This window comes from Lolium rigidum, chromosome 6 (genome assembly GCF_022539505.1).
Source record: "Lolium rigidum isolate FL_2022 chromosome 6, APGP_CSIRO_Lrig_0.1, whole genome shotgun sequence".
NCBI classification, from domain to species: domain Eukaryota; kingdom Viridiplantae; phylum Streptophyta; class Magnoliopsida; order Poales; family Poaceae; genus Lolium; species Lolium rigidum.
In genome coordinates this window covers 92277758-92283757 of record NC_061513.1, presented here as the reverse complement: position 1 = coordinate 92283757, position 6000 = coordinate 92277758, and the positions used below count along the sequence as shown (strand labels likewise).

At 40.5% G+C, this 6000-nt stretch overlaps 1 pseudogene; it reads left to right on the top strand.

Moving 5' to 3' along the window:
• LOC124662958 overlaps window positions 1–6000 on the top strand; it is a 43371-nt pseudogene that overhangs the window by 14108 nt on the left and 23263 nt on the right.

Sequence of the window (6000 nt, the reverse complement as noted above, 5' to 3'; positions counted from 1 at the left end):
AATAAAGCTCCGGAAGAACGACTCGTAGTATATCTTATTGCTAACTCAAATTCAAGAGCTAATTGGCTTGCTATAGAAATCTAGCTACTTAGGTGCTAGGATTAGGGAAAGATTCCCTTCTATTACTAGTCTAGGTTTCCATTATAACTGATGCAGAAGTTGACTCCATTGACTTCTCTGATTGGATTCTTCATCTTGTTGCAGTTGACTCCTTTGTCTTCGAGTTCCACGGTAGTTTCTCCTTCGGTGCATTGCTCTAAGAAGGGGGTTCAAACGAGATAGAATGAGTACGAGCGTACTCAGCAAGTTCATATTAGGAAATAGGTGTATCATGCACTAACTACAGCCACAGATCAGAAAGTCATAGGCGAATGCAAGTTTTCATAAACATTTCTTCAAAAGGTTTATTTTATTCTGAAAACTATGCCCGTCAGTCTTCACGGAGTTGAACAGAACTTCGTGGAGTTCCTTTCTGCCGCGTTCGCGGTTCCCTTCCCGGAACGAGGAGTGACAGTCACAATTCGGTATCCTCTCGAGAGGTGCGTTACTTTTCCCATAAGAGAACTTAACCTTGTTGCCAACCAAGTCATGAGCTTGTCCACACTTCCTTTGGTGTGAGGTCAGGTATAAGATCCAAGCCCACACCGCCTTCTCCGCGATCGCAAACCCACCCTTTTGTCCACCCGCACACCTCCGGTAGACTTCCCCAGATAATACGGCTTTACTCATGGTGTACTTTGGACAATCCTTCATAGATCGTAGAGCCATCATCACTAATGGATGGGGATTTAAAGGCTCATCCCAACCTACGGCGAGTGCCTCCAACACCCCGCCGGCTCTACCAATCCGTTGGCGTGCAGAAGGGAAAAGATACGGCTGGCTTCCCCAGAGCCATTATAGATCTCATGGTCAACGCGGTTTGTACGGCGCTAGAATCATCGGACGACATTGGTAATTTAATCCTAGGGTGATATAACCCATTGCAATGGAACCTCCACCATATCAACACATACCATGGTTCCATTGCCCACCATATAGTCATATTCATAATTGTAAAATAATACTTTGCTTTTCAATGCATGAGTGATAAGTATAGTACTTTGCATATAGTTTGATAAAAATAATCAAATGACATGAGCAAGCGATGAACTTGCCTTTCTTGACTGCAAGATGATGCAGGCAAAAGCTTCGATACGTGATAACTCCAAATGCTGAAATACCATCATCGTCCGATAAGGACAATGTTTAACGAACTGGCAAAGATGCTATAATGCATAGTATGAGATGCAATCGTCCCAAGCGTAATCTAACCTCGATGATTAAGGATGTATGAGTTGTAAGGATTTCTTTAGGTTTGGTTGCACTTTTAGAATGGTTCTCAAACAAGGTTCTTATTAGGGTTTGGTTATATTAGCATCGTAATCAAGTGATATAAGACATCATAACAATCTTACACATAAAGAATAGTGGTGGAATAATATGTAAAGAGCAATTGTCCATTTTAAGTTCTACGAACATGGTTGATGATTGCTTATACTATACTTCAAAAGAATAACTTCTGAAGAACATGTTAGTTAAGAAATAATGAGTATTTCAAATAAGAACTATGGCTTCTATGGTTTGATTGATATTTGTACTTCAAAAGAATAACTTTTGAAGAACAGGTTAAATAAGGACAAGAATTACTTTAAATAGGTCTATGGCTCTAAGGTTTGCTATTAGGTTCCTTAGTTTCACTAATAGGAACTAGTTGGTGCTTAAGTTGAAGTGATCTACTATATAGCAAGTATTAGTAAGGTTATTACTATGGTTGATTATAGGTACATCATATTAAAGAATGATGGTTTAAGATGGTTCTATAAATTAGCTATTAGGGTTTACTATGGCTTCACATTTGCTTCACTAAGTAATGATCTAATGGCTTGCCCGAACTAGAGTGGTTTATCATTTCCTAAGTAGGGTTGAGTGGAATAGGAGCATGTGATGTGCATTACTACACAAGATTGGTATTAGGGTTTTTCATCATGGTTTACTAGGGTTTGATGGTTGAGGTTAATCCTAATGGTATGATACATAGGATTGATGATCAATGGTGCTAACATGTGATATCAAGCTAGAGTTTATATCTAGGTGGCACTAGTGGATCATATAGGTGTTAACCAAAAATAAAGACATGAAATGATGGTTTCATGTGAATTGTTTCTAGTTTTATTTTAGTGGATCATGAGTATGCACTCATTGGTTGTTTATTATGATCTTACATGTAAAGGTGAAGTTGCTATGATCACATGGGCTAAACCCCTAGGGTTTTAGAATTGGAACTATTTTAGGATGATCTCATAAAATGATGGAACCAAGATTCTTGTTTATATTAGAATTAGGGTTTCTAAATTTTGATTTCATTATTAACATGATAATTGGTAGAGATTATTACTAAATTGAAGATAGAAGTAATAATGGATTTAACACTATATTATTTTTCAAAAGACTTAAATATGATAAATACTATTAGGGTTTAGGGTTTTAATTAAAGTAATGGTCAATTAGGATTCTCATGTGATTAAACATAACCATTAATAAACAATTGTTGTTTTATATGGCATATTAATGTGAAGTAATATTTAATATTTTATTTATGTGAAGAATTGAAACAAGAAATTATCTCCTTAGTTTTTAGGTTTTAATAGTTTAAGATTTAAAATATGGTCTTCTAAAATTTTAGAGGAAATTCATATTGTTGTTCTTTTAAACTTTAAGTATTTGTTTTCTATTTTATTTATAGAGGTCATTTTATGATACTCAATTATTTTTATCGTTTTTCTTTTGATCTTCTTAAATGTTTAAAAAGGTTTTTCTTTTCTAAAATGAAATAAAATAAAATAGCCCAAATGGTTTATTGGGTTGGCCCAATGGCCTGGCCCAAAGGCCCGAGTCGGTTGGGTCTAACCCAACCCGACCCCCATTCTCTCGCTCACCCCTCTCTCACACACGCACACGGTCATCACCTATCTCTTCTCCTCCGCGACCACCAGGCCGCTGCGGCATCGCCGCCCGACCCCGGCCGTTCCCGACCAACTCCGGCACCGGTGAGATGGGGTTCCTGGTCGCCTTGACATGATCTACCACCTCCCCTTGTTTAATTTGGTTTTCATGGCCTCTAGCGGTCGCGTCTGATCCCGAAACCCTAGCTCCGCCTTCTGTATGTCCGGCCATCGCCGGCCGCTCCTGTCCTTGCCGTCGACCGACGCGGCTCCACTACGAATTCCTTCGTCAACACTCTTGCCATGGCGCCGCCTTGTGCTAACCCTAGCTGCTGCCGGTGGTTCTGGCCATCGCCGGCCTCGGCGAGCACCGCCGTCTGCGGTCGCGCCGCTTCTCTGGCTGCTCCCGCACGTCGATGAGCTGCTGCTGCGGCGTGGTCGTCCGCGCCTCCGCTCCTTGCTGTCATTCGACCTCATTACGACCACTACCTCGGTGCCCCTCTTTGGCTCGCCATGATCCGACGGTGGTGATGGTTCCGGTCGTGTGTCGACCACGGTCTCGACGCCGGCGGACGGCTACGTGTGCAACGCGGCGTCCATGTCCGGTGGTCTGTCTGTCGTGACCACTACTTTGTCCTCGACCTCGACGCCAACGGACGGTGCGCGGACGCAACCGCGTCAACGACTCGCTACTCTCTACTGCACTGTGAGCTATTCCTCCCTTCTCAGCGTATGCCCAATTGTTGGTGTGCTCCAATTCTATGATTTGATTATGTGCTGGATATGCTTATGGTCTAGCTGCTAGTGGTTTATGTGCATATTGAATTGGTGAGGTGTGGACTTAAGCTAGTGATGCTCTGGTTCAATGATCATTGCTATATGTTCTGTGTAGTGCCCTTGTTTGGATGGTTTTATTCAACCACACATATTTGCTTTACTGTGATAAATTGGTGCCCCATTTAACTCATGGTTGAATTCAAGCAATGAACTAGAATTACTGTGTCTTGATACTTTATTTGATGGCTTCCTTGTGATAAATGGCTTGGTTCTGTAAATGCAAATTTATAATTGCCCAATAATTAGTGGGGTGCCTCTATTTGGATGATCATCTCATCCATGGCTTGCTGATGTCTTAAACTGATGAAACTGAATAGATTGCTGCTTTGCGGGTTAGCTTTCCTAAGGCTGGTCACTGTTGTAGTGTTTAAAAAATTACTTGATTGGCCTGGGGTGATTTCCTAGACCTTAAGTGGATTCTTACAGTATGTTTATTAATAACTGGCTGTCCTATAAGTTGCTACATATTGGTGATGCCCCTGATTCACTTTTGGTTAAATTTAAACAGTGACATAGAAGTTCTATTGCTGGATGATTTATTTGTTGTATTCTAGTGAGCTTATGGTGTGCTTATTAAGCTCTGATTAGTGGAGATGCTTACTGAATATTTGAGATGATCCATAAATTTTCTGTGATTCATTATGTGTGGAGCAAGGTTAATTATGTAGTCATCCCATGAGGGGTTAACTACTCGTTGCTACTTGGGGTTCTACTTGGTTGGCCTGGAACTTGTTTTCTGGACCCCAAGTAATTCCGGAGATTGTGGATTTGCTAATGAAAGCTGTGCTGTGTAAAAATTTATAAGAACAGATGCTGTTGCTTGATCCTTTGGCCCTGCCTGTGATGCAAAGGCTGAGGCTTTAATTAATACTAAGAACAGATACTGCTTGTGCCTTTTTATTTCTCAGTGATGATACTGGCATAGCACTTCTATGCCAGATCTGAGAGAAAAATCCTTCTAATCCTCCTAGATGAAAATTTAGTGGAAGGGTAGATGGATCTGCTTTCTTTGCATATTACCCTTTTATCTTCCCCGAGATGCAAAGGCTAAGAACACATGCTTTTATTAGGTGGATGGATCAACCTGCTGTTTGTGTAGATCTCGGTGGATTAATCTTCTTCTTGTGGCATGCTTGTTCCTCAGAATCTGATTGACCTACTTGTTGTAGCCTCCTCCTCCTAGCTTCCGATCTCGCTATTTGGCTCATATTTATGTGGAACAAAACAAGATACGAGCTGATGTGTACTTGCTGTTCTATAGCTACCGATGTTGTTCTATGGCTGGAATGAATTTGCTTGGAGAGCTCAAATGGTTTGGCTTGTTGTGGCTGTGCTTGTTTATATAGTGCTTGGGATGTTGGTCGTGGTAGTGACAACACACAGTTGCATGTATGTGTGAGCTGCTTACAGGTGGTCCCACTCTCCATGTGTAGGTGGTCAAATTGGCTTTCCTTGCCTCAGGTGCAAGGCACTGCTGGTTTGCTCTTATCCTGTCTTGGCCTATATATTTTGGATACTGCCAAGTGTTAATTCTATTGGCTGCTAGTGAGCTTAACAGACCAAGTGTCTATATGATTTAATTAGGCTTTTCTTAATTAATATGTGGCTTAAAATAATTGTCTTAGGATCATATTGACTTCTCCATGTCAAGAATGATCCACCTTAAACACATATGTGGGCTTCTTAAGGATTCTAGCTAGATTAGAGGGATTAATTGGTTGCCTTTGTTGCCTTAAACAAGTGGATCAAATATTGTTGCCCTTTTCTCTTATTTGACATGGATCAAATATTGTCACTTGTCCCTGTTGCCTTCATGATCAGTGTTGCCTCTCTCGATCCAAGTGTCATCCAATTGTCCCTTAAATGATCCATTTGACCCTAATGTTGCCTAATAAGGTGTTTCTCCCTCTAATCGAAATTTGGGTATTAGGACAAGTTCCTAGTTCCCGATGAGCTGGTTTCCAATATTTAGCATTGCCTCACCAAAGGTGAGGCAAACATTTTAACATTAACCACTTTTATTTCTTTTGTATTTGTTTTGTTTTCCTTTATTGCAGGGAAAGGAAGAATTAGAGGATTGAGAAGATAAAGGTTTAGTCTTAGGGTTTTCTTTTTATTCTTTTGTAATTTTCTATTTCATTTTCTAACTTGTAAATTATTGAGTAATCCTATTTGTAATACA